This window comes from Ylistrum balloti, unplaced genomic scaffold (assembly GCF_031769215.1).
Source record: "Ylistrum balloti isolate Yb309-2 unplaced genomic scaffold, AGI_CSIRO_Ybal_v1 Utg371074, whole genome shotgun sequence".
NCBI classification, from domain to species: Eukaryota; Metazoa; Mollusca; class Bivalvia; order Pectinida; family Pectinidae; genus Ylistrum; species Ylistrum balloti.
The window spans coordinates 100,929-114,978 of NW_026782593.1; the positions used below are offsets into that span (position 1 = coordinate 100,929).

General features: G+C 36.5%; 4 long non-coding RNA genes across 4 annotated transcripts; all 4 read left to right on the plus strand.

The window, feature by feature from the left end:
* Nucleotides 1–232: 232 nt before the first annotated feature.
* On the plus strand, nt 233–1,359 carry LOC132560534 (uncharacterized). Its single transcript, XR_009554660.1, has 2 exons — nt 233–299; nt 701–1,359. It is a non-coding gene; the product is annotated as an uncharacterized LOC132560534 (long non-coding RNA).
* Nucleotides 1,360–2,774: 1,415 nt separating this feature from the next.
* On the plus strand, nt 2,775–3,894 carry LOC132560533 (uncharacterized). The gene is made up of 2 exons (XR_009554659.1): nt 2,775–2,841; nt 3,236–3,894. It is a non-coding gene; the product is annotated as an uncharacterized LOC132560533 (long non-coding RNA).
* Nucleotides 3,895–4,972: 1,078 nt separating this feature from the next.
* Nucleotides 4,973–6,092, plus strand: LOC132560532 (uncharacterized). Its single transcript, XR_009554658.1, has 2 exons — nt 4,973–5,039; nt 5,434–6,092. It is a non-coding gene; the product is annotated as an uncharacterized LOC132560532 (long non-coding RNA).
* A 1,073-nt stretch (nt 6,093–7,165) lies between these two features.
* Nucleotides 7,166–8,285, plus strand: LOC132560535 (uncharacterized). The gene is made up of 2 exons (XR_009554661.1): nt 7,166–7,232; nt 7,627–8,285. It is a non-coding gene; the product is annotated as an uncharacterized LOC132560535 (long non-coding RNA).
* The last annotated feature ends 5,765 nt before the right edge of the window (nt 8,286–14,050 follow it).

Below are 14,050 nucleotides of genomic sequence, written 5' to 3' on the forward strand. Positions count from 1 at the left end.
TTCGTTTCCATAGTTTTCGAGATGATCTTTACACGTTCTTCCATGTTCGTTACCTTGGCTGTGTGATCATCCATTATATCTACAACATTGAACACATTATGGTACAATTCAGGTAGATGGTAGCATCACTGCCACATGCCATTGTAAGTATTTTGTATATTACGTGCTCTTGCTATTTGGCGCGAACTAAAGGTGAGTAACGTATGCGCAGCAGGTAAGATCGTCAGTTGGGAGCAGACATTGTCGGGTGTAGACCGGATTGTGTTTGTGTTCGGTGGAAGCGCAAATATCAGCTTGCGGTAAGTTTAAACTTATATTACTCCCATAATAGGGATTGTTATGAGTGTGCCTTCTCGTGTATGTATGTTTTGTATTATAAGAGGTGGATTATACCTGGCTACAGGTACGTGCATTCGAGTCTATGTGTGCACGGGCTGTGTGTACATGCGTGAGTATTCGGTATTCGGTCAGGTAAAATGTGTTAAATGTAAACAGAAGTATTGTTAGCTTAAGGATATGACTGTATATATGTTTTAGGCCGAAATTATAATAATTACTCTGATAATAGAACCAGTTCTCTGCAGGGTTATTGTAAAGGTTATAATAATGTTATTTGTCAAATGTACATGAAGTTAATACCGCTATAACACATACAATTGATATTGATAAACGAAGTAATGCGGTGGTACGTATATTGTAGCTTTTCCCAACCATGAGCTTCGACTCTAGGGTGCATGTACCATGTGACGTCATGTCTGTGTTACTGGATATCTGGTCTGTGTGACCGGATAGCGTCATATACTTCAGTCTGTGTGACTGTTCGTCTGTTGCATCATCTGGACTATTTGCCCTGATGACGTAACGTCATATGACGTCATGCCTTCCTGAGTGGTTGGTCTGTGTGACCAGATGACGGCAGTCTTACTTGATTGTGGTCTGTGTGATCTTATAATGACAGACATTCCTGTGTGGTTTGTCTGCATGTCCTGATGACGTCAGCCTTACCGCTAATTATCTGAACACCTTGGTGACGTCATATCGATCTACTGGATCATCTGTGTGGCTAGATATCGTCATACTTACATTGTGCTGGACTTTGTGCCCAGATACCGCCTACAGGAGGAAAATCTATGTGACCGTAGCTGGTGTGACTTGTTGTTGGGTGGACTGTGTGACTAGCCGCAACTCGGGAGGAAAGCTACCGTCTTTGATAGGGCGATTATATATTATAAATAGGAAATTCATCTGTAGATATCATTCATCGTTTTGTGTGAGTGGGACTGAAAGAGAACCCCTGTGTGAGGATGGTTGTGCGTTATATTTTTTCTAATATAATGTAAATAAACTGTATATATTGTACCTATTGTGTTGGCTCTTGTATGGGAATCAGTAGTCAAGTAATCCCGGTCGGATGTCGTGACAATCACACAAACTCGAACACATACACACACAAAGCACACACACATTACTTTTTGAAAGGCTATTTCATTTTTTTTTTTTTTTTTCACTTGAATAATTTTCACCTAAACATGGTCACAAATCAACCAGCGATCCTGTTGATTTTTCTCGTGTCTCGACTTTTTCTCGAAGTTGCTTTATCCTAACATTTAGCAAATCTAAGCAAAATTACCAGAGGACTCAAATACTGACATATTGTGTTTTCATTGTTACTAATGATTACCTTGAATGGTTTGGAGTTGTTCTCCCATGTTCGTTACCTTGGCTGTGTGATCATCCATTATATCTACAACATTGAACACATTATGTTACAATTCAGGTAGATGGTAGCATCACACAAACTCGAACACAAACACACACAAAGCACACACATAACTTTTTGAAAGGCTATTTCATTTTTTTTTTCACTTGAATAATTTTCACCTAAACATGGTCACAAATCAATCAGCGATCCCGTTGATTTTTCTCGAAGTTGCTTTTCCTAACATTTAGTCTAAGCAAAATTACCAGAGGACTCAAATACTGACATATTGTGTTTTCATTGTTACTAATGATTACCTTGAACGGTATGGAGTTGTTCTCCCATGTTCGTTACCTTGGCTGTGTGATCATCCATTATATCTACAACATTGAACACATTATGTTACAATTCAGGTAGATGGTAGCATCACACAAACTCGAACACAAACACACACAAAGCACACACACATTACTTTTTGGCACAAATTAATCAGCGATCACGTTGAATGTTCACGTGTCTCGACTTTTTCTCGAAATTGCTTTATCCTAACATTTAGCAAATGTAAGCAAAATAACCAGAGGAATGAAAATCTGACATATCATGTTTTCGTTGTTACTAATGATTACCTTGAACAGTATGGAGTTGTTCTCTAAGACCTCTGTTCACTGTGTCCTGTTCTGTTTTAAATCTCACTACATCTTTGTGGGTTTTGTTTGAAATGAAATAACGATATATTTCTGACAATTCAGTACGATATTCACGTCTGTGATATTCTGTGACACGTCTTTATATATTAACGTCATTTCAAAGGTATATTTTTTTTCTGAAATTAACAAACCTGATTTCGTTTCCATAGTTTTCGAGATGATCTTTACACGTTCTTCCATGTTCGTTACCTTGGCTGTGTGATCATCCATTATATCTACAACATTGAACACATTATGGTACAATTCAGGTAGATGGTAGCATCACTGCCACATGCCATTGTAAGTATTTTGTATATTACGTGCTCTTGCTATTTGGCGCGAACTAAAGGTGAGTAACGTATGCGCAGCAGGTAAGATCGTCAGTTGGGAGCAGACATTGTCGGGTGTAGACCGGATTGTGTTTGTGTTCGGTGGAAGCGCAAATATCAGCTTGCGGTAAGTTTAAACTTATATTACTCCCATAATAGGGATTGTTATGAGTGTGCCTTCTCGTGTATGTATGTTTTGTATTATAAGAGGTGGATTATACCTGGCTACAGGTACGTGCATTCGAGTCTATGTGTGCACGGGCTGTGTGTACATGCGTGAGTATTCGGTCAGGTAAAATGTGTTAAATGTAAACAGAAGTATTGTTAGCTTAAGGATATGACTGTATATATGTTTTAGGCCGAAATTATAATAATTACTCTGATAATAGAACCAGTTCTCTGCAGGGTTATTGTAAAGGTTATAATAATGTTATTTGTCAAATGTACATGAAGTTAATACCGCTATAACACATACAATTGATATTGATAAACGAAGTAATGCGGTGGTACGTATATTGTAGCTTTTCCCAACCATGAGCTTCGACTCTAGGGTGCATGTACCATGTGACGTCATGTCTGTGTTACTGGATATCTGGTCTGTGTGACCGGATAGCGTCATATACTTCAGTCTGTGTGACTGTTCGTCTGTTGCATCATCTGGACTATTTGCCCTGATGACGTAACGTCATATGACGTCATGCCTTCCTGAGTGGTTGGTCTGTGTGACCAGATGACGGCAGTCTTACTTGATTGTGGTCTGTGTGATCTTATAATGACAGACATTCCTGTGTGGTTTGTCTGCATGTCCTGATGACGTCAGCCTTACCGCTAATTATCTGAACACCTTGGTGACGTCATATCGATCTACTGGATCATCTGTGTGGCTAGATATCGTCATACTTACATTGTGCTGGACTTTGTGCCCAGATACCGCCTACAGGAGGAAAATCTATGTGACCGTAGCTGGTGTGACTTGTTGTTGGGTGGACTGTGTGACTAGCCGCAACTCGGGAGGAAAGCTACCGTCTTTGATAGGGCGATTATATATTATAAATAGGAAATTCATCTGTAGATATCATTCATCGTTTTGTGTGAGTGGGACTGAAAGAGAACCCCTGTGTGAGGATGGTTGTGCGTTATATTTTTTCTAATATAATGTAAATAAACTGTATATATTGTACCTATTGTGTTGGCTCTTGTATGGGAATCAGTAGTCAAGTAATCCCGGTCGGATGTCGTGACAATCACACAAACTCGAACACATACACACACAAAGCACACACACATTACTTTTTGAAAGGCTATTTCATTTTTTTTTTTTTTTCACTTGAATAATTTTCACCTAAACATGGTCACAAATCAACCAGCGATCCTGTTGATTTTTCTCGTGTCTCGACTTTTTCTCGAAGTTGCTTTATCCTAACATTTAGCAAATCTAAGCAAAATTACCAGAGGACTCAAATACTGACATATTGTGTTTTCATTGTTACTAATGATTACCTTGAATGGTTTGGAGTTGTTCTCCCATGTTCGTTACCTTGGCTGTGTGATCATCCATTATATCTACAACATTGAACACATTATGTTACAATTCAGGTAGATGGTAGCATCACACAAACTCGAACACAAACACACACAAAGCACACACACATTACTTTTTGGCACAAATTAATCAGCGATCACGTTGAATGTTCACGTGTCTCGACTTTTTCTCGAAATTGCTTTATCCTAACATTTAGCAAACGTAAGCAAAATAACCAGAGGAATGAAAATCTGACATATCATGTTTTCGTTGTTACTAATGATTACCTTGAACAGTATGGAGTTGTTCTCTAAGACCTCTGTTCACTGTGTCCTGTTCTGTTTTAAATCTCACTACATCTTTGTGGGTTTTGTTTGAAATGAAATAACGATATATTTCTGACAATTCAGTACGATATTCACGTCTGTGATATTCTGTGACACGTCTTTATATATTAACGTCATTTCAAAGGTATATTTTTTTTCTGAAATTAACAAACCTGATTTCGTTTCCATAGTTTTCGAGATGATCTTTACACGTTCTTCCATGTTCGTTACCTTGGCTGTGTGATCATCCATTATATCTACAACATTGAACACATTATGGTACAATTCAGGTAGATGGTAGCATCACTGCCACATGCCATTGTAAGTATTTTGTATATTACGTGCTCTTGCTATTTGGCGCGAACTAAAGGTGAGTAACGTATGCGCAGCAGGTAAGATCGTCAGTTGGGAGCAGACATTGTCGGGTGTAGACCGGATTGTGTTTGTGTTCGGTGGAAGCGCAAATATCAGCTTGCGGTAAGTTTAAACTTATATTACTCCCATAATAGGGATTGTTATGAGTGTGCCTTCTCGTGTATGTATGTTTTGTATTATAAGAGGTGGATTATACCTGGCTACAGGTACGTGCATTCGAGTCTATGTGTGCACGGGCTGTGTGTACATGCGTGAGTATTCGGTCAGGTAAAATGTGTTAAATGTAAACAGAAGTATTGTTAGCTTAAGGATATGACTGTATATATGTTTTAGGCCGAAATTATAATAATTACTCTGATAATAGAACCAGTTCTCTGCAGGGTTATTGTAAAGGTTATAATAATGTTATTTGTCAAATGTACATGAAGTTAATACCGCTATAACACATACAATTGATATTGATAAACGAAGTAATGCGGTGGTACGTATATTGTAGCTTTTCCCAACCATGAGCTTCGACTCTAGGGTGCATGTACCATGTGACGTCATGTCTGTGTTACTGGATATCTGGTCTGTGTGACCGGATAGCGTCATATACTTCAGTCTGTGTGACTGTTCGTCTGTTGCATCATCTGGACTATTTGCCCTGATGACGTAACGTCATATGACGTCATGCCTTCCTGAGTGGTTGGTCTGTGTGACCAGATGACGGCAGTCTTACTTGATTGTGGTCTGTGTGATCTTATAATGACAGACATTCCTGTGTGGTTTGTCTGCATGTCCTGATGACGTCAGCCTTACCGCTAATTATCTGAACACCTTGGTGACGTCATATCGATCTACTGGATCATCTGTGTGGCTAGATATCGTCATACTTACATTGTGCTGGACTTTGTGCCCAGATACCGCCTACAGGAGGAAAATCTATGTGACCGTAGCTGGTGTGACTTGTTGTTGGGTGGACTGTGTGACTAGCCGCAACTCGGGAGGAAAGCTACCGTCTTTGATAGGGCGATTATATATTATAAATAGGAAATTCATCTGTAGATATCATTCATCGTTTTGTGTGAGTGGGACTGAAAGAGAACCCCTGTGTGAGGATGGTTGTGCGTTATATTTTTTCTAATATAATGTAAATAAACTGTATATATTGTACCTATTGTGTTGGCTCTTGTATGGGAATCAGTAGTCAAGTAATCCCGGTCGGATGTCGTGACAATCACACAAACTCGAACACAAACACACACAAAGCACACACACATTACTTTTTGAAAGGCTATTTCATTTTTTTTTTCACTTGAATAATTTTCACCTAAACATGGTCACAAATCAACCAGCGATCCTGTTGATTTTTCTCGTGTCTCGACTTTTTCTCGAAGTTGCTTTATCCTAACATTTAGCAAATCTAAGCAAAATTACCAGAGGACTCAAATACTGACATATTGTGTTTTCATTGTTACTAATGATTACCTTGAATGGTTTGGAGTTGTTCTCCCATGTTCGTTACCTTGGCTGTGTGATCATCCATTATATCTACAACATTGAACACATTATGTTACAATTCAGGTAGATGGTAGCATCACACAAACTCGAACACAAACACACACAAAGCACACACACATTACTTTTTGGCACAAATTAATCAGCGATCACGTTGAATGTTCACGTGTCTCGACTTTTTCTCGAAATTGCTTTATCCTAACATTTAGCAAATGTAAGCAAAATAACCAGAGGAATGAAAATCTGACATATCATGTTTTCGTTGTTACTAATGATTACCTTGAACAGTATGGAGTTGTTCTCTAAGACCTCTGTTCACTGTGTCCTGTTCTGTTTTAAATCTCACTACATCTTTGTGGGTTTTGTTTGAAATGAAATAACGATATATTTCTGACAATTCAGTACGATATTCACGTCTGTGATATTCTGTGACACGTCTTTATATATTAACGTCATTTCAAAGGTATATTTTTTTTCTGAAATTAACAAACCTGATTTCGTTTCCATAGTTTTCGAGATGATCTTTACACGTTCTTCCATGTTCGTTACCTTGGCTGTGTGATCATCCATTATATCTACAACATTGAACACATTATGGTACAATTCAGGTAGATGGTAGCATCACTGCCACATGCCATTGTAAGTATTTTGTATATTACGTGCTCTTGCTATTTGGCGCGAACTAAAGGTGAGTAACGTATGCGCAGCAGGTAAGATCGTCAGTTGGGAGCAGACATTGTCGGGTGTAGACCGGATTGTGTTTGTGTTCGGTGGAAGCGCAAATATCAGCTTGCGGTAAGTTTAAACTTATATTACTCCCATAATAGGGATTGTTATGAGTGTGCCTTCTCGTGTATGTATGTTTTGTATTATAAGAGGTGGATTACACCTGGCTACAGGTACGTGCATTCGAGTCTATGTGTGCACGGGCTGTGTGTACATGCGTGAGTATTCGGTCAGGTAAAATGTGTTAAATGTAAACAGAAGTATTGTTAGCTTAAGGATATGACTGTATATATGTTTTAGGCCGAAATTATAATAATTACTCTGATAATAGAACCAGTTCTCTGCAGGGTTATTGTAAAGGTTATAATAATGTTATTTGTCAAATGTACATGAAGTTAATACCGCTATAACACATACAATTGATATTGATAAACGAAGTAATGCGGTGGTACGTATATTGTAGCTTTTCCCAACCATGAGCTTCGACTCTAGGGTGCATGTACCATGTGACGTCATGTCTGTGTTACTGGATATCTGGTCTGTGTGACCGGATAGCGTCATATACTTCAGTCTGTGTGACTGTTCGTCTGTTGCATCATCTGGACTATTTGCCCTGATGACGTAACGTCATATGACGTCATGCCTTCCTGAGTGGTTGGTCTGTGTGACCAGATGACGGCAGTCTTACTTGATTGTGGTCTGTGTGATCTTATAATGACAGACATTCCTGTGTGGTTTGTCTGCATGTCCTGATGACGTCAGCCTTACCGCTAATTATCTGAACACCTTGGTGACGTCATATCGATCTACTGGATCATCTGTGTGGCTAGATATCGTCATACTTACATTGTGCTGGACTTTGTGCCCAGATACCGCCTACAGGAGGAAAATCTATGTGACCGTAGCTGGTGTGACTTGTTGTTGGGTGGACTGTGTGACTAGCCGCAACTCGGGAGGAAAGCTACCGTCTTTGATAGGGCGATTATATATTATAAATAGGAAATTCATCTGTAGATATCATTCATCGTTTTGTGTGAGTGGGACTGAAAGAGAACCCCTGTGTGAGGATGGTTGTGCGTTATATTTTTTCTAATATAATGTAAATAAACTGTATATATTGTACCTATTGTGTTGGCTCTTGTATGGGAATCAGTAGTCAAGTAATCCCGGTCGGATGTCGTGACAATCACACAAACTCGAACACATACACACACAAAGCACACACACATTACTTTTTGAAAGGCTATTTCATTTTTTTTTTTTTTCACTTGAATAATTTTCACCTAAACATGGTCACAAATCAACCAGCGATCCTGTTGATTTTTCTCGTGTCTCGACTTTTTCTCGAAGTTGCTTTATCCTAACATTTAGCAAATCTAAGCAAAATTACCAGAGGACTCAAATACTGACATATTGTGTTTTCATTGTTACTAATGATTACCTTGAATGGTTTGGAGTTGTTCTCCCATGTTCGTTACCTTGGCTGTGTGATCATCCATTATATCTACAACATTGAACACATTATGTTACAATTCAGGTAGATGGTAGCATCACACAAACTCGAACACAAACACACACAAAGCACACACACATTACTTTTTGGCACAAATTAATCAGCGATCACGTTGAATGTTCACGTGTCTCGACTTTTTCTCGAAATTGCTTTATCCTAACATTTAGCAAATGTAAGCAAAATAACCAGAGGAATGAAAATCTGACATATCATGTTTTCGTTGTTACTAATGATTACCTTGAACAGTATGGAGTTGTTCTCTAAGACCTCTGTTCACTGTGTCCTGTTCTGTTTTAAATCTCACTACATCTTTGTGGGTTTTGTTTGAAATGAAATAACGATATATTTCTGACAATTCAGTACGATATTCACGTCTGTGATATTCTGTGACACGTCTTTATATATTAACGTCATTTCAAAGGTATATTTTTTTTCTGAAATTAACAAACCTGATTTCGTTTCCATAGTTTTCGAGATGATCTTTACACGTTCTTCCATGTTCGTTACCTTGGCTGTGTGATCATCCATTATATCTACAACATTGAACACATTATGGTACAATTCAGGTAGATGGTAGCATCACTGCCACATGCCATTGTAAGTATTTTGTATATTACGTGCTCTTGCTATTTGGCGCGAACTAAAGGTGAGTAACGTATGCGCAGCAGGTAAGATCGTCAGTTGGGAGCAGACATTGTCGGGTGTAGACCGGATTGTGTTTGTGTTCGGTGGAAGCGCAAATATCAGCTTGCGGTAAGTTTAAACTTATATTACTCCCATAATAGGGATTGTTATGAGTGTGCCTTCTCGTGTATGTATGTTTTGTATTATAAGAGGTGGATTATACCTGGCTACAGGTACGTGCATTCGAGTCTGTGTGTGCACGGACTGTGTATACATGCGTGAGTATTCGGTCAGGTAAAATGTGTTAAATGTAAACAGAAGTATTGTTAGCTTAATGATATGACTGTATATATGTTTTAGGCCTAAATTATAGTAATTACTCTGATAATAGAACCAGTTCTCTGCACGGTTATTGTAAGGTTATTATAGTGTTATTTGTCAAATGTACATGTAGTTAATACCGCTTTACATTATCGATCTAAGCATATCAATACTATAGAAAGAAAACTAATAAGTAAAAACTAATAACGATATCTTAATCAGTTACAATTTTGGGCAGATGAAACTGGATTTAATTTTTTACAATAAGTTTGTATGCATTTTGTCAAATGCGGAAACACCTAGACGATCCAATTAATTTGTGCAATATATGCTAATGGAAATTGTCGTTCCTTCCAATATTTTTACCTATTTTCACAAACATAATAAATCGAATGGTTATATAGATGAAGCAACCATCATACCAAATGAAAGTGAAAATTGTTTTCGTCATCATGTGTTATTTTGCATGATTTTCACTTCTAAGATCCCGTTGTGTGAAAGTGATTTGCCGTCCATATACTCCATGTTGTGTGACGAGAGTTCTCAAGCAGATCACCAGGTGTAAAATCGATGTCACACTGACGCTCTATGAAAAGAAAGTTACGAAATAGATATTCAGCTGATATGAAAATATACATTGTTTTAACGATATTAATTCAAATTTGTGAAATGGTCAACCTAAGCCTGTATTCATGAATAAAAACAAACTTGTATTGAAATATTCATGAATGAGTTATTGTGTGTATCACGTCTTTTTCAGAAACGATAATGTTAAGCTTTCCACACAATCTGTTGTTTCAATTTTCCTGACCATTTTGCAATAAAGCATTAAGAACATTGTTTTTTTATCTGACGGGTCTGTCTTCGTAAGAAACTGAGTCAAATAAATTACGTGTTTCTCGTTAAGCAAAATGATCGTCCTGTAAACTCCAAAAACCTATGATACAAGAAATGTATTACATTGACAATAATTCACAATTGATTGTTTATATCGCACATGTTTATATATACATATATACAGGAAAGCAACCAAGAAACACTCCTTCTTTTGGTTACGAATGTCTAGTACAAATGCCATTGACATATGTTTGGGTAACTTTTTCTAAAACATAATAAATTGAATGGTAACATAGGTACAGCACCCTATCATAAAACGAGCCCAAATCTGAAAGAATAATAAATTGTTTTCGTACCATCATGATGTGTATTTTGCATGATGTTCACTTCTAAGAAGTCAGAGTGAAATCAGTGATTTGCAACTCCAGTGAATACTCCATGTCAACGAGACGAGAGTTCTCAAGCAGATCACCAGGTGTAAAATCGATGTCACACTGACGCTCTATGAAAAGAAAACGAAATAGAAAGCTGATATGAAAATATACATTGTTTTAAAATATTAATTCAAATTTGTGAAATGGTCAACCTAAGCCTGTATTCATGAATAAAAACAAACTTGTATTGAAATATTCATGAATGAGTTATTGTGTGTATCACGTCTTTTTCCACACGATAATGTTTTTCCACACAATCTGTTTTTCAATTTTCCTGACCATTTTGCAATAAAGCATTAAGAACATTGTTTTTTTATCTGACGGGTCTGTCTTCGTAAGAAACTGAGTCAAATAAATTACGTGTTTCTCGTTAAGCAAAATGATCGTCCTGTAAACTCCGAAAACCTATGATACAAGAAATGTATTACATTGACAATAATTCACAATTGATTGTTTATATCGCACATGTTTATATATACATATATACAGGAAAGCAACCAAGAAACACTCCTTCTTTTGGTTACGAATGTCTAGTACAAATGCCATTGACATATGTTTGGGTAACTTTTTCTAAAACATAATAAATTGAATGGTAACATAGGTACAGCACCCTATCATAAAACGAGCCCAAATCTGAAAGAATAAGAAAATTGTTTTCGTACCATCATGATGTGTATTTTGCATGATGTTCACTTCTAAGATCCCGTTAGTCAGAGTGAAATCAGTGATTTGCCACTCCAGTGAATACTCCATGTCATGGCTGACGAGACGAGAGTTCTCAAGCAGATCACCAGGTGTAAAATCGATGTCACACTGACGCTCTATGAAAAGAAAGTTACGAAATAGATATTCAGCTGATATGAAAATATACATTGTTTTAACGATATTAATTCAAATTTGTGAAATGGTCAACCTAAGCCTGTATTCATGAATAAAAACAAACTTGTATTGAAATATTCATGAATGAGTTATTGTGTGTATCACGTCTTTTTCAGAAACGATAATGTTAAGCTTTCCACACAATCTGTTGTTTCAATTTTCCTGACCATTTTGCAATAAAGCATTAAGAACATTGTTTTTTTATCTGACGGGTCTGTCTTCGTAAGAAACTGAGTCAAATAAATTACGTGTTTCTCGTTAAGCAAAATGATCGTCCTGTAAACTCCGAAAACCTATGATACAAGAAATGTATTACATTGACAATAATTCACAATTGATTGTTTATATCGCACATGTTTATATATACATATATACAGGAAAGCAACCAAGAAACACTCCTTCTTTTGGTTACGAATGTCTAGTACAAATGCCATTGACATATGTTTGGGTAACTTTTTCTAAAACATAATAAATTGAATGGTAACATAGGTACAGCACCCTATCATAAAACGAGCCCAAATCTGAAAGAATAAGAAAATTGTTTTCGTACCATCATGATGTGTATTTTGCATGATGTTCACTTCTAAGATCCCGTTAGTCAGAGTGAAATCAGTGATTTGCAACTCCAGTGAATACTCCATGTCATGGCTTAAGAGACGAGAGTTCTCAAGCAGATCACCAGGTGTAAAATCGATGTCACACTGACGCTCTATGAAAAGAAAGTTACGAAATAGATATTCAGCTGATATGAAAATATACATTGTTTTAACGATATTAATTCAAATTTGTGAAATGGTCAACCTAATGCCTGTATTCATGAATAAAAACAAACTTGTATTGAAATATTCATGAATGAGTTATTGTGTGTATCACGTCTTTTTCAGAAACGATAATGTTAAGCTTTCCACACAATCTGTTGTTTCAATTTTCCTGACCATTTTGCAATAAAGCATTAAGAACATTGTTTTTTTATCTGACGGGTCTGTCTTCGTAAGAAACTGAGTCAAATAAATTACGTGTTTCTCGTTAAGCAAAATGATCGTCCTGTAAACTCCGAAAACCTATGATACAAGAAATGTATTACATTGACAATAATTCACAATTGATTGTTTATATCGCACATGTTTATATATACATATATACAGGAAAGCAACCAAGAAACACTCCTTCTTTTGGTTACGAATGTCTAGTACAAATGCCATTGACATATGTTTGGGTAACTTTTTCTAAAACATAATAAATTGAATGGTAACATAGGTACAGCACCCTATCATAAAACGAGCCCAAATCTGAAAGAATAAGAAAATTGTTTTCGTACCATCATGATGTGTATTTTGCATGATGTTCACTTCTAAGATCCCGTTAGTCAGAGTGAAATCAGTGATTTGCAACTCCAGTGAATACTCCATGTCATGGCTGACGAGACGAGAGTTCTCAAGCAGATCACCAGGTGTAAAATCGATGTCACACTGACGCTCTATGAAAAGAAAGTTACGAAATAAATATTCTGTTGATATGAGAATATAAATTGTTTTAACGATATTAATTCAAATTTGTGAAATGGCCAATGTAACTTGTATTCAACAAAAAGGAAAATAAACTATGTCGAAATATTCACGAATGAGCTATTGTGTATATCACGTTAATTTTAAACACGATAATGTTAAGTTTTCCACACAATCTGTTGTTCCAATTTCCCTGTACATTTTTCATGTCATATCTATGCTTCTGATAAGCATTTTATTTGATATTAGATATGACAGGATCGTAATAATTTTTAAACTATTATGAGCACTTATGACTTTTGTTAAACCATGTATCTTCAAATTATTACACTATGTCCAAACAATGATGATAAAGTATCTGCAATGAAAGTGCAGTAGGCGCTTAAGATGACTGAGTAAAAAAATTCTTAGCGACCTTTTCGGTCAAGTAAATCAAAATAATGTTTTAATGTAACTTTTAACAAGAATGCAGAAGCTGGTATGATATAAACACATTTTGTTTAAAAGTTTTGTATGTTTGAAAATTGAAATGCGAAGGTTGATAACTAAAACCAATTTTGGATCTTCTGCTTTTTACAATACATTCCTCTTTTCTGTGTTTGCTTCTTAAACTCATTCTTTTCGCTCTCTTTAAGATACTCTCTAAAACTCTGTTTTCTTATTCTCCAACTTACATTTTTATATTGTCACATGATATCAAATTGAGTTGTGTCCTTGATAAGTATTATTAATGAAATAACAACTAATGCTAACGTATATCTTTCTTTTTAAATC